General features: G+C 39.7%; 1 protein-coding gene and 1 pseudogene across 1 annotated transcript in view; one reads left to right on the forward strand and one right to left on the reverse strand.

Annotated features, from left to right (window-relative positions):
- Window positions 1-24,418, forward strand: part of PENK (proenkephalin) — a 1,067,564-nt gene that overhangs the window by 101,234 nt on the left and 941,912 nt on the right. The gene's annotated exons all lie outside the window — the stretch shown is intronic.
- Window positions 18,090-18,426, reverse strand: LOC126961735 (60S ribosomal protein L30-like; annotated as a pseudogene).

Below are 24,418 nucleotides of genomic sequence, written 5' to 3' on the forward strand. Positions count from 1 at the left end.
TCCTGGGCTTTCTGATCAGCTTGCCCAGATGTGGGACAGAAAGGAGAGGCGGGACATGAAATGCATCATCAGTCAAACATCAGAAATGGAATCAGACTATAATATAAATCTTACGTTGTGTTTCAGCTGAATTATGTTTCCCCAAATTCATCTATTGAAGAACAAACTCCTAGTCCCCCAGAAGAAGATATATCTGGTTTTCTTATCCAGGCAGCAAAACACAAACCTTATTATAAATTTATTTTGTCCAGTTTAATGATTACTTGGCAAGATACCCTAAATATTTTAGTTGCTCAGTTTTCTAGTGACATTAGAAAATAATTTAAACATTAACATTAGATGGGGAATATAACTGTTACTATTATTTGGAATTATTTGCTACCAAAGAACTCTGGTAGCAAAGAGTCAATGACAGAAGAGATGGAGTATGGAGAAGGGAATTGAATTCATGTTTCAGATAGATGCTATGACTAGATTGTGCTCACGGTGTCCTTCAGCACTGAAATTCTGTGTTCTCTGAGGTACACTGAAGCTCTCAAATTATATGTGATGCTATGGTACGTTAATTTCCACTCTATTGCTTATCCATCGCCATCTTGGTGTTGTTTCTAAGTAAATATCTGAGAGGCAGCATTACCAAAAGAGGAAACATCAGTTCTTCAATCGTGGCATCCTAGGATTAAAGCAAAACGTACTCTAAACTTTTTATTACTTCAAAAACAAACAAACAAACAAACAAACATCTATATGTGCCAGGCATCTCTTGCTCCCCACTTCAAATCATCTGTCTCGAGCAGGGACCGGCTTCACACAGATGCCATCTAACAAAGTCTTGCCTAAGGCACCCAGGTGTCTCACCTCTCACTTCTGCCCATCACTTCCTGATGGGGGAGAACTTTGCCCTAAAAATATCCCTTGTGCTTTATGTATTTAAACTCCCACTACCCACTTAAATCCTTGACAACCACTGATCTCTTTACAATCTCTACAATTTTACCTTTCCGGGATATAATATAAATGGAATCATATATTATATCACTTATGCAGACTAGCTTCTTTCATTTAACAATATTTCTTTAACATCCATCCATATTTTTGTGTGGCATAACAATGCATTCCTTTTTATTTCAGAATAGCATTCCATTATATGAATATACCATGATATGTTTATCTGTTTACCTGCTGAAAGACATTGGTTGCTACCAGTGTTAGATGAATCTGCTACAAATATTCATGTGCAAGTTTTTGTGTGGACATGTTGGGTAAATACCTAATAGTTTGAGTAGTGAATCCTTAGGTAAAACTGTGGTTAACAGTAGCATGGTGGCTCACACCTGTAATCCCAGCACTTTGGGAGGTTGAGACGGGTGGATCACTTGAGGTCAGGAGTTCGAGACAAGCCTGGCCAACATGGGGAAACCCTGTCTGTATTTAAAAATATAAAAAAATTAGCCAGGCATGTTGGCGGGCACCTGTAATTCCAGCTACTTGGGAGGCTGAGCCAGGAGAATCACTTGAACCTGGGAGGCGGTGGTTGCAGTGAGCCAAGATTATGCCACTGCACTCCAGCCTCAGCAACAGAGAAAGACTCTGTCTCAAAAAGAAAAAAAGAAAGAAAGAAAGAAACTGCCAAAATATCTTTCAAGGTAGCTGCAACACTTTGCATTCCCATCGGTAATGAATGAGAGTTTCTGTTGATCCAAATCCTCTTCAGCAAAATTCACTCTGGCTATTTAAACTGAATATGATTTTATTACATCATAGTAGAAAGCTCAGAGAACTCAACTCTGGAAACAGAATCCTGGGCTCTGTGGCTCATGCCTGGAACAATGCCTACTCATGCCATAGAAACTGCTCTAGCAAAATTTGATGGCTGCCATTCTGCAGCATGAGGTCTGCACACAGGGTTCTTCTACCATAGCCTTTGAAATCCATGTGCTGGCTTGGTGTGGTGGCTCATGCCTGTAATCCCAGCACTTTGGGAGGCTGAGGTGGGTGGATCACCTGAAGTCAGGAGTTCTTGACCATCCTGGCCAACATGGTGAAGCCCCGTTTCTACTAAAAATACAGAAATTAGCTGAGCATAGTGGAAAGCACCTGTAATCCCAGCTACTTGAGAGGCTGAGGCAGGAGAATCGCTTGAACCCAGGAGGCAGAGGTTGGTTGCAGTGAGCCGAGATTGCACCATTGCACTCCAGCCTGGGCGACAAGAGTGAAACTCTGTCTCAAAAAAAAAAAAAAAAAAAAGAAAAAGAAAAAGAAAGAAAAGAAAAGAAAAAGAAAAAGTAAAAGTAAAGAAAAGAAATCCATGTGCTGCCACTTCTGCCCTTGCTAAACAACCCACAGCACTGTGCATGATGGGCTCCTTATATCTCCCACTTCTTCTGAGGCTAGGGGCCACTGGGTGTATCTGAATCTGTGTCCCAGGATTGCAACTATACTCCGAAGGAGTCTGTTAATGAGAATCTTCTGGCTTCTGCCTTCAAAAGTAGAGCTCAGAAAGTGGGAAATTTCTAGATTATCCGAATATGGGGATAACACTCAAAGATGTTGCATATCTTTGACATTTGTCCATTATAGACAGCCATTGCAATGTATAATGGCAAAGAGAATGGGGAACAACCTAAGTTGCAGTAAAAGGCAGTGATCAAACAAAATACAAAATAGTTATGAAAAAAAATCATGAAGCCCATAAAAATTATGTCTTCCAAAGATTTCTAATTATTTTGGAATATGGTATACTCATGCTATGAGGCTACAAGGAATAAAGCAGTATGCAATTTCATGTATGCAGATAATCCAGTTTCAAAAACAAAATTCTATGTGCATAGAATCAAGCTTGAAGAATATAACAAAATATTTATGATGGGTTCATCTGAGTTGATTTTACTTTTTACTTTTTTTTTAATTTTCAAGTTTTCCATAATGTATTAAATTTTTTGACATGAAGTGTAACCCTCCCTCTGCCAAAAAGATTTTCATATACCAGTCCAAAAAAAAAAGATGCTGTCCCTCATTGAAATATAATCTACTTAAAGGTTCTCATATATTTTAAAATAAAATCAATTATAACAGATTTTTTTTAAGCAGGAAGATGTTTTAGCTTTATCTGCTTATATAATTGATTTAAATTTCTTCACAACAGGAAGTTTGACTCAAGCTCTTACTTGCTAAATATAAGATATGGGTAAGCTGTTATAATAAAAATATTCTAAAACACAGTGGCTTTAAAAATTTAAATCTTTATTTATTCCTCTAGTAACTGTCCAGAGGTGAGCAGTCTAAGATTAGCGAAGCAGCTCTACACTATGAGGTCATTCCATGACTCCGGTTCCATTCTTCCAGTGTCTCTGCCATCTCCTAAGGCACTGTTCCTCATGGCGTGGTTGAAGCTGACTCATCTCCATCCATGTTTATGTTCTGGCCCATGGAAAGAAGGAGAGAGAAACACCAGATCTCACTGCTTTGTCTCCAAGAGCACAGAAACCATTCAGCGCACTCCTGCTCGCATCCCATCGGTTCAGGCTTGGTCATGTGACCACACCTAGCCACAAGGAGGCTGGGAACTGTAGAGTCTAGTTGAGTGGTCATGTGCCCTGCTAACACTGCCAGAATTTCTGTCCCTACATGCAAGAAAAGGATAATGTGCCAGGGAGGCGGTACACAAGTACCTTGAAGTCCCAGCTACTCAGGAGACTGAGGCAGGAGGACTGCTTGAGCCCAGGACTTCAAAACCAATATAGTAAATCCCTGTCTCAGAAGAGAGAGAGAAAGAGAGAAGAGAGAAGAGAGAAGAGAGAAGAGAGAAGAGAGAAGAGAGAAGAGAGAGGAGAGGAGAGGAGAGGAGAGGAGAGGAGAGGAGAAGAGACGGAGGAAGGGAGGGACAGGGAAAAAAGGAAGGAAGGAAGGAAGAAAGGAAGGAAGAAGGAAGGAAGGAAGGAAGGAAGGAAGGAAGGAAGGAAGGAAGGAAGGAAGGAAGGAAAGAAGGAAGGAAGGAAGGAAGGAAAGGGAGAAAGGAAAGGAGAATGGATGCTGGGGAACAATTAGGCATCTCAGCTATGCTGAGGTTGTTAAGACCCTGAATATCAATCTCTGGAGCAGGAAATTCCGCAGCCAAAGCTCTTACCTGTATGCGTCTCTATAGAGTCCCAGGTCCCTGCTTCATACTTCCTCTTCCCAGCCTCAAATAATCTACGTCACAAAGTCATTCCCTTACTAAATCCTTAATCCCCAGCCTTTCAGTCCTTTCCCTTCTAGGGCAATATAGCTAATTCCCTTTAGGGCATAAACCTTTCAAACACAAAACTCTGGGATGAATCATTTCCAGGGTGTCCAACTCAGTCCCAGAATATTCTCTTCGATTCTTTCAAATTCCCTCTGAGGAAAAAGAGAGCTCGGGCTTCAAGAGAATGGGAGACAGTATTTAATTTCTTCCAGACAGGTCTATAGCAACAAAAACAAATTGTAGACAAATATCAGTAGATCTCCATCCAACATTAAATTACAAATAAAGCTCTGTGCTACACTTGTGTTATGGGCTGAATTGCACCCCCACCCCAAATCATATGTTGAAGTCTTAACCAGACTGACTTTATTTGGAGACAGGGTCTTTACATAGGTAACTAAGTTAAAATAAAATCATTAAGGTGGGCTTAATCCAATATGACTAGCATTCTTTTAAGAAAAGAAGATTAAGACACAGCCAGAGAGACAACCATGTGAAGACACAAGGAGAAAGCCATCTACAAGCTAAAGAGAGAGGCCTCAGAGGAAACCACCCCGCCAACACCTTGATCTCAGACTCCTAGCCTACAGAACAGTGAGATAATACATTTCTTCTGTCGTTTGTGCATCATATGGTTTATACATCGTAGTCACCCAGTCTATGGTACTTTGTTGCAGAGGCCCTAGCAAACTAATACAATATAATTTCTGAGCATAATACAGATATCATAGCAGGAGGTTTATAAATATTTGCTGATTTATAAGTATTGATTATTAACAGAGGGATTTAGCTCAAGGACTAGGGCCTGTGAGTCTGGACTTCTTGCTAAAACTGTACCAAACAGGCTAAAGACAAGTCCCAAGGACAATGACTAGTGAGTAAGAGGGCCCAGAGGAGCTGGACTAATATTTGATCAAGGAGCATCTTTGTCACTGAGACTGTCTGTGATAATTAATAATAATCAGCAGCTGCTGTGAAATCTTTATCATTCAGGTTCTTTCAATTTCTCTGGAAATAATCTCAAAACAGTCTCATTTTCCAAAAAGGACAAAGGAAGGGAATCCTACGTTTCAGGCTAATTACCTGCATACTCTACTATGAAAACAGGAAGACATGCCTGGAGTTGGCTGGTGCAGAGGTCAAGCTGATTGCACTGCCCAATCAGCATTCGCCTTGCACGTGACTGGGCCAGGCAACTGTCCCCGTTCAGAAGTTCCTCGGCCATTTTGAACAACCCAGAGGAATTAGATGACATGGGAGCCCTTTTCTGTGGCCAAGAAAAGTCTAAAGAGTATTTCAATCCAGAGTGTTGCCATATCTGTGCCTTTTCTGTCTGTCACCTTATTTCGATCACAGCAGTTGTGAGGTATTTCTATGGGAAGGCAGCAGCACCCTGTTTCACTGAAACATGGATTCATGTGAGGTGAGAATGCTATGTTCACCAGAAAATGTGGCAAAAACAGTGGTGGTGTGCTTTCCCCCCAAAACTCCATTATTTCTTAGACAGCTATGTATGACAAAGGCTTGAAACCTAATCAGAATGGGATGGGGTTATCTAAACCCTTCCTTTGCACCTATACATATCCATAGGACTAAAACCAAGTTATAAGAGAAATAATAAGAAACTTGGAATGAATGTTAAGAACCACAATGATCAGTTATTTATACTCTTAGCTGGATTATGATCACCTGGGGAATTTGGAATCTGCACGTGTTAGGGAACTCCACTCCCCTACTCCTGAGATTCTGATTCAGTTGATCTGGGCAAGAGCACTCCGAGCTTTTAGAATAAAATACATATTATAGATCTCCCCCAGGTGACTTTAATGCCCAGTCAGTGTTAAGAACATTGATCTATTTTTAGCTCCACATTTTGTGGATGGAGAAACTGAGGCCCAGAGAAAAAACATAACTTGTGAAAGGACACACAGATGATTAATGGCAAAGCCAGAAATAAAACTGGTATTGTGCAGCACTGCAGGCCTTTAGAAGGTTGCTTAACCTCACCTGGTAACCTCAATTGGCACACCAGTTTACTTAGAAAATAAAGAACAAAATCCAGAAACTTTTAACTAGTGTTTATGTAAATTCATTCATGAGTTGGATGTGCTGACTAACAGAATGTGAAATTGACTAAGTGTAATTGAGGGAAAAAGTTAAATTTCAATGCTTATGTTTAAGTGTTTTAAAATACTTATCATTCTAGGTATTAAGGACAAATATGTATCATTATAATAGCATATTCTGACGATAACTGATACTGGGAAGAATAACTGAAGAATACAACAGGCATAAATTTTTATAGAAAATAGTAAAAAAGGTTTACTGGAGCTTTTTCTCAAAGATAAAAATATACCTTACATTTATAACTGTGATGACAATCTACTTCTTAGAATGAACAAGGAAGGAACTAAGTGTTGATTGCTTTTATTGGCATTATTACCCCATAACTACCAACCATATTCTTCACTTGCCATTTGCCTCACAAAAAATGATTTTAAAGAGAGGTGATATGGTTTGGCTCTGTGTACCCACCCAAATCTCATCTCAAATTGTAATCCCCACGTGTTGAGGAAGAAACATGGTGGGAAGGGATTGGATCATGGGGGCAGTCTCCCCCATACTGTTCTCATGATAGTGAATGAGTTCTCACGAGATCTGAGCTTTTAAAAGTGTTTGGCAGCTCCTCACTAGCTCTCTCTCTCTCTTCTGCCGCCATGTAAGATGTGCCTGGCTTCCCCTTCACCTCCTGCCATGATTGTACATTTCCTGAGGCCTCCAACTATGTGGAACTGTGAATCAATTAAAACTCTTCTCTTTATAAATTACGTAGCCTCAGGTAGTTCTTTATATCAGTGCAAAAATGGACCAATACAAGAGGCATGTCTGCCAAAACATTCCAAGCTTCATAAATTTTCCCCATGGTTTATCCTAATCCTTTGTTATTCAAATGCTTCTCCTGTCAAGCAGCATTCTTCTGCTCTTGTTCAGCCATTTGCCCATCTTCACTGGGTATCAGTCAGTTCTCCAGAATCACTTTATCAACTTCATAAAGATCCCACATCTTCTGAAGAAGTTTATAATACCATCGCACCAGCAATTTACATGTGTTTGCGTTATATTTTCATATATAATTACAGTTTGTGAGATATTTGTGAAGATGTAGCTAGAGTTATCAAGAATAGATGCTCATATTAAGTGGAATGACATTTGAATGGGGACCAGTTTTTCAAGTGGTCAGTTCTTTAGTCCTTTAATAAATATTTCCTGATATAACTAAAAAACATTTCTTGGTACAGTCTTTAAAAAACTGTGGTGCATAGAAACAATAGATACTGCAGAGTACCAGAGGGGGAAGACAAGCAAGGGGGTGTGAGCTTAAAAACTACCTATTGGGTACTATGCTCACTACCTGGGTGCAACATACCCATGTAACGAATCTGCGCATGTACATCCTGCATCTAAAATAAAAGTTGCCATTTCAAACATTAATTAATTAATTTAAACAAAAACTGGAGCAACTTGAATAATGATTCCTCGGATAATGAGGTCACTCTATGCTAGGCGACATGTTGTTCCAATAGATTAACATGGAAATGGACACCTGCCATCTTTGCAGGCTGAAAAATTAGGCTTCAAATCCCACCCACCTGTGGTGGCTATTCTTTGCCTACCACACCTGCCCTACCCTCCTGTGGTAAGAAACCTGCACCCCTGATTATAGGGGCTGGTACACTACTGTCCTGGTTCCATCATTATACCCTTATCCTTTGAAGTCGGTTATTGGCTCATCCTTCTCGCATAAGTGAAAGCTCCATTTCTACAGGAGCCATTTCTCCACTGGCCTGGCGACCAGCAGTTGTCTATCTAGACTGAGTTCAGCCCCAGCTGCCTGAAACCTGAGCTGGTAGTCACAGCTTCAAAGGTTATTTAGTAATATCTCCTCTGCCTTGTGAACCAAAAAGTATCTGAGGCAAGTCTCAATCAATTTAGAAAGTTTTATTTTTTTATTTTGCCAAGGTTAAGGACACACCCATGACGCAGCCTCAGGAGGTCCTGATAACACATGTCCAAGGTGATCCAGGTACAGTTTGCTTTTATGCACTTTACAGAGACATAATACATCAATCAGTACATGCAAGATTTATATTGATTCAATCTGGAAGGGCGGGGCAACTCAAAATGGGTGGGGGGGCTTCTAGGTCATAGGTACATTTTAAAATATTCTGATTGGCAATTGGTTGAAAGAGTTATTATCAATAGAAAAGAATGTCTGGGTTAGGATAAGGGGTTGTGGAGACTGAGGGTTTATCAGGCAAATGAAGTCTCCTGGGAGCAGGCTTCAGAGAGAATAAATTATAAATGTTTCTTATCAAACTTAAGGTCTGTGTTGATCTTAATGCTGAAGAGGTATAGTGAGGCATGTCCAACCTCCTCTTTCATCATTGTCTGAACTAGATTTTCAAGTTAACTTTGAAATAACCTTAGTTTAGAGGAGGAACCCATTCACATGGCTGGGGAGCCATAGAAATTTATTTTTGGCTTACAGTCTTAAGGGCTGGCTATCTGTGGGTTTCATCTTCTTAGTCAGCTTTATCTACTGTTTGGCAGGCATAGCAATTGTAGCTATTTGACATCTTGATGGCTCTGTCTGTCCTGTGCTTTTATCAAAAGAGGCTGAACAGTGACCTTCCCAGGGAAAAGGAAATAGGGATGTGTCTCCTATATGGAAACTAGAGGCTCAAATACTCCAGCTTCCTTTCACTGGATGTTGAAGGGAAAAAGCAAAAACATTTGGCCTTGTTGGTGCCCAGAAAATGATACCCTAAGTAGAGACCTAAGAAGCAGCTTCAATAGCAAAGTTTCTGACCTTCTCCTGCCCTCCTGTCCCTCGTCCCTCATTCTCCCCTGAGGCGAACCATAGAAAATGGAATCCCTCTTCCCAGAGGTTGATCATAAAAAGCAGAATGCCTTTCCCCCAAAGCCAGCCATAAAGTCCAAAAATATTACTCTAATCCCCACCTCCTTGCCCTTCTGTGTGATAGCTGGCCATAAAGAAATTAAGAGCCTTATTCCAGAAAGGTCCTGCCCCATACCAGAGAGGAAGGAATATTTCGCAGAAAGGCCAAGAAGAATCTGAACAGACAGGCCTTTCTGGGTTTCCCTGCTCAGCCTATTAGCATTAGACCTTAGGCTTTTTGTCCAATCACCTTTCTACAGGCCTCTCTATACTTCATTGAACTTAAGCATAAAAATAGATCAGTTCCCCTGTATCTTTTTGCCACTCATCCTGAAGGCTCCCATGTCACGTAAAACTATGATCAAATAAACTCATGCTTCTCTCTTGTTATAGGCGTGTTGGGCGTGACCCTACTGATGGGTAGGAAAGGGATTTCCCTCTTTCTGCCCCTTCAGGCCCCATCCCTCAATTTGGAATGATATGAATCATTTAGGGTGCAATTGCCGTTGCCCCAGGGGATTTCATAGTGTTTAATAAAATTTATAGTGTAACTGCCCAATGGGTTCACATTGCCCACTGCTTAGACAGAGTCAATTTATCCAGACAGGGGGATTGCAATAGAAAAAGAGTTATTCATGCAGAGCCAGCTTTGGCGGAGACTTGAGTTGTATTACTACTAAAATCAGTCTCCCCAAGCGTTCGGGCATCAGAGTTTTTAAGGATAATTTGGTGAGTGGGGGCCAGTGAGTCAGGAGTGCTGATTGGTCAGATCAGAGATGAAATCACAGGGAGTCAAAGCTGTCCTCTTACACTGAGTCAGTTCCTGAGTGGGGGTCACAAGATCTGATGAGTCAGTTTATCTATCTGAGTGGTATCAGCTGATCCAACAAGTGCAGGGATTGCAATATATCTTAAGCACTGATCTTAGGCTTTACACTAGTGATGTTATCCCTAGGAACAATTTGAGGAGGGTCAGAATCTTGTAACCTCTAGCTATATGACTGCTAAACCATATTTTTTAATATTTCAGCTGATTTGTTAATCCAACAAAGGCAGTCTAGTGCCCAGGCAAGAAGGAAGTTTGTTTTGGAAAGGGTTGTTATTGTCTTTGTTTTAAACTATAAACTAAGTTCTTCCCAAAGTTAGTTCAGCCTGTGCTCAGAAATGAACAAGGACAGCTTGGAGGATAGAAGCAAAATGGAGTTGGTTAGGTCAGATCTATTTCACTGTCTTAGTTATAATTTTGCAAAAGTGGTTTCAAAGGCGGCTCTTGGTTTGAACTGAGCTCCTGCACTAGGCACAACAGACCAAACCAAAATGGAGTCAATCATGCTGAAGTTTTCAACTGAAACTAAGTTGTTTATCTGTCCTTCTGAAAAATCAGGAGGAAGATAACAGCAAAATCCCCCAAACAGGCCAGTTTTAGTCAGCATGATAAGGAAGTCCCCTCTGCTTTAACCTTTATAAAGACAATAACTTTGCAGTGACCAATCTGCTTTTTGTGTTCTGTTTCTGCTTTCTTCAGCCCTTTTCTGTCTATAAAGCAGCCTTCACTGTTTGACTCACTGGAACACTCTATCTTACAGAATGAGATATTGCCCAATTACAAAATTGCAAATAAAAGCCAATCAAGATGTTTAAACTGGATGGACATGGTGGCTTATGCCTGTAAACTTAGCACTTTGAGAGGCTGAGGTGGATGGAGACGGATCGCTTGAGCCCAGGAATCTGACAACAGTCTATGCAACACAGTGAGGTCCCATCTCAACAAAAAATACAAAAATTAGCCAGGTGTGGTGTCATGCTCCTGTAGTCCCAGCTACTTGGGAGGCTGAGGTGGGAGGATTCCTTGAGCCCAAGAAGTCAAGGCTTCAGTGAGCTGTGTTTGTGTCACTGCATTCCAGCCTTGACAACAGAGAGACACTCTGTTTCTTAAAAAAAAGAAAAAGAAAAAGAAAAAGAAAAAAAGAAAGAAAAGAAAGAGAAAGAAAAGATAAAGAGAAAGGGAAAGAAATTGAAAGAGAAAGAAAGGGAAGGGAGAAAGAATGAAAAAAGGAAAGAAAGAGAGGAAGGAAAGAAGGAAGAAAGCAAGCAAGGAAGGAAGGAAGGAAAAAGGGAAAAGGGAAAAGGAAAGGAAAGAAAAAAAGAAAGGAGAAAAGAAAAGGAGGAAGGGAGGGAAGGAGGGAAAGAGGGACAAAGGGAGGAAGGGAGGAAGGAAGGAAGGAAGGAAGGAAGGAAGGAAGGAAGGAAGGAAGGAAGGAAAAAGAAAGAAAGAAAAAAGATTTTAAAGCTAATTTTGTTCTAATTTTGTCATTTGACAATAGAGAAATGATTTCTACTGAAGTACAGAAATGAACCTGGGGCTGAATTCTAGATTTGCTTAGTGATATGATAAGATGTACAATGTGACTTTTGATTAATCCAGTCATACAAACATTCTGTACGTGCTGAGAGGGTTTTGTGCCAAGTCCTTTCATCTAGTGAGGAGTTCGACACCTAAACAGAGTCTCCAAAGTCAGGTGAAGGTGGGGGATGAGAGTTTAAATCGTGGCTTCCTCATAAAAAATGGCAGAGACAAGCTACTTTACCCCAGGAGTCCTCAGGTTGGGCAGTGTTACTGTCAGTCAGCCAGCCCTTGGGGTTCTGGGAAACCCGCATTTATAGCTGGGTGGGCTTCTGCCTTATATCTAACTGCTATGCAATTTTTTACCTTTTGCCATTAAATTAAGTTTGTAACTTCTTCTAACTGTATCTGTCCATCAGTCACATTGCTGTTCCTTTGTGATAACATATCTGGTGGTTTAGACTACAGTTGGAAAAAAAAAAAAAAAAAAACTGTTTCAGACGATTAAGTCTGAGGTCAGGGATTTTTGCAGGAGAATTTCCCCTTCATTCTGGCTCTTCAGGCCACATGCTAGGGATGAATTCTATAGGGAGTCCATTAGAAATTCACAAGCACACAGGAATGGGCTTCTTCATTCTTTTCCTTTCAGAAAGGCAGATATTTATTAAATAAGCCAGCTGGCTCCACCGACCCTCACTGTATTGATGGTACTACAAAATGAAATTTACAGAATAAGCCAATTCATGTGACCAGCAAGTTCAGAAAATGGCTGGATGGGTCTGACATGAAGCATAGTAACACAATCACCTCATTCCAGCACTGCTTTCAAAAGCTCTCAGACTGGAGGCTTGCCAAGGGTTGTGAGTCTAATTTTCCACCTTGACATATTAAAAATGATCATGGTTGATACTGAAAATTATTCCACTTTTCAGCTATATGCCAATGTAATTTCCTATGAATTGAACAAAATGGTCCATATAGCATTAAAAGGCCTATATTTTTTTCTGTGGGAAAAAAAGACGAATTATTCCTCTCAGCCCTAATTGTACAGAACTCATACTATTGGCATGGTGGCCCCAGTTAACTCAATTCATAAAGGCAGCACCATTTCATTTTTACCACCATATTTCACATATTTCAGAAAATGATTCTGTCAAATGGTGTCCCCCATGCCTTGCAGCCTCAAACATCTGAGAGTAATTCAAAAGCTATTGGGCCCTAAACACTGAAGTTGCATCTATAAACTGAGATATTGAAAGCTTAAATAAGTGCCCATTTTGGCAGGATGTATCCCCTAATAGACTAACATTGTATGTAAGTGTCCCAGATAATTCAGTCACTATTAATCAGGACATAATGAAGATAAAATAGCCAGTCCTCATAAAGACTCACACCTTGAGAGAGACATATTTGTGTGCTTCAGTTGAGCAGTGGAGATTTGAAATGCACATGAAAGTGTATCTTGCTTACACGTTACTGAATTACTGGTAGAATACTGCTGGGGTTTACCTCTCCCTTCAATCCCCCTTACAAGAGCAAATGACTTGCTTTGCTAAGAGTGAAGGCAAGGAATGTAAAACACATAAACAAAAATAGAGTTCGGAAGGGAATTTGATAAAACGAAGTGATGAAGCTCAGGCAAATTCAGAGATGGAGGCATACGGAGTCAGGAACGTTCAGCAAGTGAATAAGCAACGGGCCCATTTAAAACGACTTCCATTGAAAGGGAATTCTTGGAGGAGCCAAATAACACCTTAACAAAAAGCACTGTGGGAATTCAATTAAATCACAAGATGACTTTTGGAAATTAAAGTAAAAGAATTTTCAAATTTAGGAATGCAATCATCAAGCTCCAAGGAGAATATCCCCTGCACCCTAGATCATGACCAGGCAGATATAAAGTCTTCTCTAAATACAGAGCAAAAGCTGAGTGTGGTGGCTCATGCCCATAATCCTAGCACTCTAGGAGCCTGAGGTGGGTGGATCCCTCAAGTCCAGGAGTTTGGGACCAGCCTGGGCAACATAGCAGGATCCCATCTCTGCAAAAAAATATAAAAATTAGCTGGGTGTGGTGGTGCACACCTGCAGTCCCAGCTACTTGGGAGGCTGAGGTGGGAAAATCACCTGTGCCCAGGAGGCAGAGGTTGCAGTGAGTGATGATCACATCACTGCATTCCAACCTAGACAACAGAGTGAGACTCTGTCTCAAAAATAAACACATAAATACCGACCAAAAATTACAAAGAGTTGAAAATCACAATGGAAAAGAAAGATGCGCAAAGGAGAAAGTCAGGAGACTTAACAGGGAAAAATACAAATTTCAGATGGTGAAAAAACAAGTGATGAAAAAGAGTAATGATCAAACAATAGAAACAAAGATCTCATCTGAAGATAAAAAGAATCCCTTAAATCAGGAGAGATAGAAGAAATGAGACACACATCTGAGTATATTCTTATAAAATTCTCATATTCCAAAGAGCAAGAATCATTCCAAAAAATGGTTTAAAACCAGGAATGCCTGGAGACTAGATGTTCTTTATTATTATTAAAACAACCACACACTGAATACTCAAGAATGTGCTGGTACTGTTGGTACCTGTTGGTTGTCTTTGGAGTACATAGACAGATCTCAAGAAGAGTTTGGAAGAGCCAGAAGGGCATTTAAAAAACCTAAGAAAGACAAAAGTGGGCTTCTGGTGCCCGGTGGACTGCCCCTCCATGACAGCAGGTCCTTCAGCTCTGGGCATGTCTGTGAGGATTCTGGGGGTTCTGGGATGCTACACATCCTGCTGTGAGGTGACTGCCTCATTTCCTCCTTATATGGCCAGCTCTGCAGAAAAGTGTTCATGTCTTTTTTCACTTAGGAAACTTCTTATCCCATCATGGTATTCACTGGGATTTTCCAGACATTGATCACCATCCTAACATGACGCACCCAAATAAAAATAAAGTCTTCCAAGCTTCCAATCAGAAAAAATGTTATTACAAAGACAAAAAATTAGACTTGTTTCAGATTCTCATCTTAAACTCTAGACATTAGACAATGAAGTAGAATATATAGACCAATGGGGAAAAATAATAACACAGCTCCAAGGATCCTATACCCAGCTGGGATGAACAACAAAAAAATATTGCAGGTATGAAGAATTAGAGATTATACCACTCTGTTGGTTAGAGTTCTTATCTGCAGATAACAGAGTCCACTTTGGCTAAACAGAGAGGTGTAGAGATAACTGACAGAATCACTGGGAGCACCAGAGAAAGGGATTATAAAATTAGCTTCTGAGAAAAATCCTCAGACCCACACTAAAAAAAAATGGACCTAATGGGGCCCCCCCAGGGCCATGCTGCTTCTACCTTGATCAGAAACTGCTGCTCCCACAGCCAGCACCAGAAGAACTCAATGTTCCCACCACCTGGCTTTTATCAGAGGGTCCCATTTCCTCACATGCTCAGTCACCACCTCATGTTGATCTTTCTTTGTTTCAAGTCTTGCAGGGGTAGGATGGCCTGTGTGGTGGACAGGAGCCTAAGACGACTGCCTAAGATTTCTCACTCTAATCCTAGGAGTGTGAGTATGATAAAACATCAAACCCATGATTCCATTACATGGCAGAGGGGATTTTTCAGTTGTTATTAACGTTACTCATCAGTTGACTTTGAGTTATTCAAAAAGGAGATGATCTGAGCAGTTTCAAATCAATCACATGAGCCCAGTAAAAGCAGAGAGTTTTCTCTGGCTCATACCATGAGGGCAAGTCAGAGATTTCAAGCAAGAGAAGGATTCACCACACTATTGCTGCTTTGGAGATGGAAGAGTTGACATGAGGAGGAATGCTTGCAGCCTCAGGAGTAGAGTAGTCTTGCCTAACAGATCAAACCAACAAGAAAGCAGGGACCCCAGTCCTATCATCTCGAGGAAGTGGATCCTGCCAACAATGATAATCTGAATGAACACAGAAGCAGGTTATTCTGTAGACCCTCCAGACAAGAGCAGAGCCTGGCTCTAAAACCTTGATGGGGGCCTTCTAGGACCCTGAGCAGAGAACCCATCAAGACCTCCCAGCCTTCTGACCTACAGAATCCATGAGATAGTAAAAGAGTATTGTCCTGAGCCACTAAGTTTGTGACCATTTGTTATGCATCCTGGAAAAGTAATTAATCTCAGTAAAACAGGTCACATGTGGAGCCTTAGCTGCATAAAAACCTGGGAAATGTAATCTTTACCTTCTAACATCTATAGTGAGGGAGGCATGCCAGAAGGAGAAAGGAGTGAGTGGTGAGTGAGGAAATCTGGTAAGTGTAACAATCACCCATGTACCTGTTTAACATATAAAGAAAAGAGAAAAGCAGGAGAAGAAATAGCATCTAAGGGGCCCCATGGAAGCCTCCCAGTATCCTGCACAAGCCAGCATGGTGTAGGGAGCACCAAAATCCTTGAGGGCCACTAGAGGAGCACAGAAGGGGAGAGAGGGCCAGTGAACTCAGAGGGACAGTGTGGTCAGTGAGGATAACCCAGGACTCATGGGCCTGGCACCTGACAACCTGGTAGAACCATGGGCATTGGCAGTAGATGCCCTTCTACACACAAGGCCCAGATAAGACAAGAAACATCTCAGCAGAGACCATGTGGACAGAGAATGATCAGGACCAGACACCTTCTCCCCTGGGTCACATGTGTTCGGCTCTCTGGAACTAACCAGGGGATGAGAGGGGGTAAATCAGGATGACTAAATTATTTATCTAAATTTTAAATTGGAAGTGATCTGAGTTTATCCTGAATTAGCAAAATTAAATTTTCCATTATTGAATGTAAATGAGGGACTTCAAGAGTTAAGTTTAATCCAGATATGCAAAAATAAAGAAAGTTTAATTTTTACATATCTGAGTTTTATGAGTATAAAATTTATATCACTATACAATAATTTGTGAATGCTTTTTCAGGCATTTGCTATTATTTTAACATCTACCTAAAATGAGGAATGCACTAAAAGAGTATAACTGAATTGTTTGTAACACAAAGGATAAATGCTTGAGGGGATGGATACTCCGTTTTCCAGGATATGATTATTACACATTGCCTGCCTGTATGAAAACATCTCATGTACTACATACATACCCATTATGTACCCACAAAAATCAAAACTAAAAAATATTTTAAAATAAAAGCAAAAAAAAAAAACAAAATAAAAATAATAATGTAATACTCAAAATCATAATTGTGAATCTATTCTTTAAATCAACATAATTGGCAAATAAATGGTGGAATTCAAAAATCAAAGCATGACTTAAATAGTTTGCAAAGACCTTGAACTCCTTGATTGCTTTCTTAGGGCTCTGAGGTCACTTGGGTTTTTTCTCATTTTTAATGTAAGTTTGTTTCATGGAAAAATAACAGTGAAAACCAGTCATTTGTTGTCCACTTACTCTATTCTAGACCTTATGTGTTGTTTTATTTAATCCCTATGACAAACCTGGTCAGGGAGATATTGCCACCCAAATTTAAAACTGAGCCTCAGAAAGGTTATCAGCCCAAGGTCAAGCAGAACTCATTCTAAAAGCCCACAGTCTTTCCATCACACAGCTCTTCAATTGCTTCCATTGGAAGATAATTCTTTTTGATTTAATTCAATTATGATAGGCAATTTCTCAAATCATTTCCTCCAAATGAGAAGGAAATCGAATTTTTTATCTCCAAGGGTCCATAGTATTTCAATATCTCAGAGGCTTCTTCATGGCTTGGCCACCAGTTGCGTCTAGCTCAGCCATCTCCACTCCCTGGGCCTCCTATTCTTCACCTGCAGAATGAGGATGCTGTATTCTAATACTCCACTGCTGCTCTGATACTCTAGGATTCTAAGACCCCCAGGAGTCTTTGAGAGGTTTCTTATTGCCAAGAAAATTTTTCCCACCATATGAACTATTGGCTCATTATGGCCAGTGTCAGACACCCTTGATGTTTACCTGGCCACTTCCCTTATTCCCTGCTCTTCTGCAGTTGACAAGCTTCAAAAAGCTGAAGAGTGAATGTATACATATCACAAAAAGCAGACCTGTTCTTTATTTTTCCAGAAATCAGAATTAAGATAAACGAGTGGAAGTTATCAGAAAACAGACTTCAACTCATTATGAGAAAACACACTCTGAACACTACTAAAAATATTATCAATTATATACTTCATATTACTTTGGACCTGTTCCTGTGCTATTCACATTTATATATTTTTATTCCTTTTAACCAACCAATAAATCAGATGCTATCCTTATTTTAATATCAGGAGATGGAGGCTCAGAGAGGTCAATTTACTTACCCCAAATTATGTAGCTAAGTGGCAAAACTAGAATTCAGTAGTGTCTTACAAACTAAAACACTTTGATCTAGACCACTTTTCTATACTGCCTCTATAAAGCCATCCAAAAATATCTAGGATTGATGGAGTTTCTTAAATCTGCTCCTTGATATTGTTCATTAGTAGCAGAAAATTTCAGATAATGACTCTTTTTAAAAATGTTTTTAAAACAAGCTCTGGCAAGTTTTATTTTAAAAATTTTTGCATGGTTTATTTCTCACCAGCCTATTTTGGCATGCTTCTAATGAAATCAGAATCATCTAGAACAACGACAATCACTGTGCATAATCTGTAGTATTTTTCTTATGCTGTGCCCAATTCAATACTATTTTCACTGTAGTGATGGACATTAGTTTCGGCCAACATTGCATAGTACTCTATTTTGGATTTCCTCAAAGCTGGCCAGTTGTTAACGAGGATGACGAATTTCGCTTTGCCATGTCTGATCATCTTCAGAGTCTGCTTGTACCCCAGCACATAGTTTCCATTTTTCATAACCAGAGTTGATTACCTCCAGAGACTTTGTTGTCTTCCTTGTGGTCACCATCTTCCTGCCTTAGGTACAAGATGGCTCCCCAACCAAGAGCAGCCACTAACACAGCTGGGAAGTAAGAAAGACACCAATAACTCTTGAGATGTGATTATTTTCTATCCACTATTTTCCCTCTGGACTCTGACTAAATTTAAGTTAGACTTTCACACTTCAGCCTCTCTAACTTATTTACTGTATATCTTTTTGTCTTCCTATTCTGCATCCTGAATTTCTTCTGATTTAACTTTCAGGCCATCAATTCTCTCTTCAATTGTGTTGAATTGGCTATTAAACCCATCCACTGAGTTTTACATTTCGGCTATTGTGTTTTTTAACTTCTGGAAGTACTATATAGAATTTTTGAAATCTAACTATAGTTTTATCTTTTCAGAGATATCCTTAAGCTTATCTTTACTTTTTAAAACATAGTAAACTTATTAGTTTCTTATTACTGCTCTAACTAGTTACCACAAACTCAGTGGCTTAAAACAACATGAATTTATTATCCTACAGTCCTTGAAGTCAGGATTTTGAAATCAGTTTCACTGGGCTAAAATCAAGGTATTTGAAGGCTTGCTTTCCTCTGGAGGGTCTAGGGGGTATTCCACTCCCTTTGCTTTTGCAGATTCCTGAGGCCATCTACATGCCTAGTCTTGTAACCCCTTCATCCATTTTCAAAGTCAGCAGTGTTACATTTTATCTCTTCTCTGACCTTTGCTTACATCCTTGTATTTCTTTCTCTCTGACACTGATCCACTTGCCTCCCTTTTATAAGAACCCCTGTTATTACATTGGACCCACTCAGATATTCCAGAATAAGCCACCCAATCTCAAAATCATTAATTTCATCATTTCCACAAGGTCGCTTTTCCCATGTAAAGTAACATATTCACAGGTTCCAGAGATTAGAATATGGACGTCTTTCAGGGGTCATGATTCAACCCACCACAGTAAGCATAGTTACCTTATAGTCCATGTCCAATAATTTCAAGATCTGAAAGTATTCCCAGGTTTGTGTCTGTTGTCTGTTTTTCAGACAGTTTTCACACATGCTGCTTGCTTCATTATATGCTGTGTTTAAAAGGATGTCAAAAAACAATTCACTTAACATTTTTAGTTGTTTTTTTAGGAGTGTTTGCCCTGAAAAATAGCTCACGATAACCACAAATTAGAAGTTGAGTCTCCCAACAATCATGATAAATGTGTTGCACACTAAGATTATGTCGATCGCTGTCCTCATGGTGTTATATACCTTATATCTAAAATGAAACCATGGAAGCGACTGCAGCCCTAAGTAGCAAGCTGCGAAACCCAGGACAATTCAAATAGGGATGACGAGAACTGAAAGGTACATCATGTTTACTGTGGAAGAAACATTTTAAATTAGATGTTATAAATGATAATGAGTCTGTGTAAATACTCTTACAATTATTACTAAAAAGTCTCAGGCCCATCACACATTCCTTAAGTCACTTATTGGTCAGCAGGCATTTTATTGGACACCAAATATGTATCCCTTACTCCACAGGGACTACAAATACAAAGATAAATAGAAACAATCTCTGACCTTAAGGAGATCACCAATTACTTGGGAAAACACACACCAAAACTGTTACAACAGCATGTGGTTGTTTGAGTGCAGTGATAAAGAAAACCCCACAGGAAGAGGTGCCTCATCAGAATTCTGCCATGCTGATCTGCTGATTTGGGTTGATTCTCACTTGCTTTGGACAAAGGACAAGTTCAGGGCTCTGGGTTACTAAGAATCAATGACAAGCTCTTGTTCTTGAACCACATCTGTGTGCCCATGGGTTGGCTCATGCCCTTCCATGTTCCAACTGCATGGAAGGTGTCAACCTCCATTGTACAGCATCAAAGATGGCAGGAGGTGGCAGTCGAGTCCTTTACCTGTGCATCTGCTGTGGCTGGCAGCCAGGATGGCCACTCTATCTTCTCTGCAGGTCTATGCCACATGTCAGGCAGTCCTCTAGGGAGAACAACACCTCCTCCAAGAGCTTTCGAGGTCTTTGCTCCACAATGTCAGCAGCCCATCTGATTGATATCCTCTTTCTCTTGCCTACAATCATGTGGTGACATTTTGCTTTCATAGGTCAATCTTCAGCCATGCCAGATGAGGCATGGACCTCTTTGGTGAATAGGATCATTCTTTTTCCCTAGCCTAGTCTTCCCACTGCAGATGGTTTATGAAAGGCAGGGATGAGATCAGCATTGAAAGAGATCTCATTCTAGGAATGCAACAATCATGGCCTAAGGCAATCAAGAGAAGACATGGCTGCAGAATGTATTACACCATAAAATCTAAGATGATAAGTTCAAGATGACCAGAAAACATTTTCCTGCACACGGAGGATGAGACTTGCATTTGTGGTCATCACAAACAAAGCACAGTGACAACCTTTAGGGACCCACAGGAAGTCAATATTTACCAGGGCCAGGATGGAGGATGCAGTGTCATGAGTAATGATGCACCCAGCATGAAACAAATGACATCAGAGAACTCCAGAGGCAAGTTGATCTGTAATTTCAATAATAACAGGTCCTAAAGAGCCATGGCATTGCCAGCAATAACAGCATTGCTACTTTTTCCTTATGATGAGAAATATGAAACAAGCCAGCCAAGACACGTTTTACAATAAAGAACATGACGTGATGGTTCATGAACCTGAGCCAGAAGAGATGGTGCCTGTACACTACAAACACTCTTCATGTGCCCTAACCGCAGGATTAAGACACAATCCTCTCTTTTCTACCAATGATTCTAAATCTTTGTTGATAAATCATTAAAAGCTATATGGCCCATGAATCTTATAACACATCTTTAATCAAATTGCTTTTAAACAGGGCCCTCCAAAAATATGTTTCAGATCTAGAAGGGTCCAATTCAGATGAATTCAAACTCTTACCTGGTCTGAGCCCTGTCTTTACTATTGCCCAGGATCCAGCAGTCTTGCTGACTGGTTTCATTAAGATTCGGGAACCGCTGATTCACATCTAAAAGTGCATTCACCGTGATCAAATCCACTGGACAGAAGTCTGTTGATGTGCTAATTAATGAACACATAGCTCTTTTTTCAGTTGTTTCATCTTTGAGTGCTTTTCCAAACATTCCTCTTGGGAGTTAATATGTCTTTTAATTTTTTTTTCCTTTATGCTGATTAATGAGATATTGGTTACAATCTAATTCAAGCTGAATGTTCTCCCTTTTGGGGGCCGGATGGAGCCAACAATTCTGAACAGTTTTCTAATGAGGTGATTGGAATATTTAGGGCTTATTTTCATTTTTAGTGGGGATAGATACACTAAAATACTTTAGATTCCAAAGTATATTCATAGGAATTGAGAACTGGGAGGAATGAATACACTTGATCTCTTGCAAAATATAAAACTGAGAATGGAGACTATGATAACTCACGGCAAATGCTATTTAAATACAGCATTTCACTCAAGTCCTGTTAATAAGCAGCCATGTGATATAGGACACGTGATTTTGTTTTTAAGTACCTTGTTTGGATGGGTTTTAATCCCAGTTCCACCGCTAACTATCTAAGTGACCTTAACACCTAGGAACATTGAATATTTATCAAGCCTCTGGTATGGGTCAGTCACTGAACGAAGTGCTTATTTATGAAATGTATCATATTTATTTCTCACCTCCTAAAAGATAGAGACTATTACAATTTTTAGCAGCAGTAAATCTTTATGGGTGTTCAGCAATCTCAATTCTTGCTCCTCAGAAAAAAGAATTTGACTGAGGGGCATAATGCAGAGTGAGAGACCAAGGCAAGTTTCAAAGAAGGAGTGAAAGCTTATTAAAAAGTTTTCAAACAGCAGTAAAAGGAAGTAAAGTACACTTGGAAGAGGGCCAAGTGGGCAACCTGAGAATCAAGTGCATGGTCTGACCTTTGACTTGGGGGTAGGGGGTGTTATAAGTTGGCAAACTTCCAGGGAATTGCATCCCTTCTCCTCGATTCTTCCCTTGTGTCAGGCTGTCCACATGTGCAGTGGCCTGTTAGCACTTGGGAGGGGGGCTTCATGCGCAGTATGTTTCCTGGAGTTGTACACGTGCTCACATGAGGTTCTCCTCCCCTATCAGTCAAGTGTTCCTAGAAGAAGGTCACATACCAGTTAAACTCCACCACTTTGCCTCTTAGTGTGCATACTTGAGCCCACTTGTCCAACTCCTGAGATCTTATTTGGAAGCTGGTGATCATCGCTTTCAGGTGTTTCTGTCTATTGGGAGACTGCCTTTCCCTGGTGCTGGCTGCAACCAATTATTATTTTAGAGAGACAGCTTAACAACTGCCTATCCAGGAATGATGGTTGCCTGACATTCCTGGTTGGGTGAGGGGGCAGGCCCTGCTTATGTCTGCCTGACTACCTACCTGCTGTAACATAATCGCCTTTTCAAAATGCAACAAAACAGAAACAATAACAAAGAGGTCTAGAGAAATAAAACATTATGAAGCTATAAAGTGGAAAGGTCAAAAAAATTTTAACTTTAAATTAAAATATAACATGTGTGCATACCTTAAGTGCATGTAATAGTTCGGAGAATTGTTACAAAGTGAATACACTCATGTAACCACTCCTCATGTAACCCCAGGAGCTGTGCTCCTGGCCCTCCCAATGACTACCTGTTGCTCCTCCCCAAACGTAACCATTAGCCTGACTTCTAACACCACATCTTGGTTTTGCCTATTTTTGAGTTTTCATACAATTAGGGTCATACAAAATGTGGCCTTTTGTGTCTGGTTTCTTCCACCTACAGAACTGATTCTTAAATGTGTTGGTTGTATACACGAACTTTCATTGTTTTTTACCCATTACCATTTATTGAAAAGCTGTCCTGTCCCCACTGCTCTGCTATGGTGCTTTGTCATAAATCAAGTGTGCATGTATATTTGGGTCTTCTGGACTTTCTGCTTTGTTCTGATGATCTGTTTGTCTCTCCTGTGTCGATACCACACTGAATATCTTCCAAAGTCTTGGTATCCAGTTAAGAAATTCTTTCAATTTTGTCCTTCTTCAAAATTGCTTAGTTATTCTAGCCCCTTTGCATTATCACAAAACTTTTAGAATCAGCTTCTTCATTTTTACAAAATATTTGGAATTTTTTATTGGATTTGCATTGCATTGGAAAAGATCAATTTGAGAACTGACATCTTGAGATAAATGAACCTTTATTCCATAAACATCTCTTCATTTATTTAGCTCTTCTTTTATATTTTTAATAATGTTTTGTAGTTTCAGCATAGAACTCTTAAACATATTTGTTAGATTTATTTCTAACAAAATCTATTTTGTTAAATTTATGAGATTTTTAAGTGTTATCCTTTGAAAATATAACTTATAATTGTGATTTTTATAAATTGACTATGTTTCAAACAACCTTGTTAAATTTATTTACTAAACCTAATAGTATATCTTTAGATTCTCTGGAATTTTTTAAGCACAAAATCATGTAATATGCACGTGACTTTAGCTTTATTTCTTCCTTTACAATCCCTATACCTTTTATTTCTTTTTCTTACCTTCTTGCACTAGCTATGACCTTAAGTAAAATATTGAGAAGTAAGGCACTATTCAAGCAAGTGTCTTTGTCCTATTCTGTTATTACAGGGAAAAGTTATAAAAGTTCACCTTTGTATGTTTACTGTGAATTCTTAAAAATTGATTTTTTTTATTAAGGAAGTTTTCTTGTATTACCAACATGCTAAGAATTGTTTTTTTTTTTTTTTTTTTTTGAGACGGAGTCTCACGCTGTTGCCCAGGCTGGAGTGCAGTGGCGCGATCTCGGCTCACTGCAAGCTCCGCCTCCCGGGTTCCCGCCATTCTCCTGCCTCAGCCTCCTGAGTAGCTGGCATGCTAAGAATTGTTTAGGAATATGTGTTGCATTTTATCACATGCGGTTTCTACATTTATTGAGATAATTTACAATTTTCTTTTTTTATTTCATTAGTGTGGTGAAGAATTATTCAATGATAAA

This window comes from Macaca thibetana, chromosome 8 (genome assembly GCF_024542745.1).
Source record: "Macaca thibetana thibetana isolate TM-01 chromosome 8, ASM2454274v1, whole genome shotgun sequence".
Classification (NCBI taxonomy): domain Eukaryota; kingdom Metazoa; phylum Chordata; class Mammalia; order Primates; family Cercopithecidae; genus Macaca; species Macaca thibetana.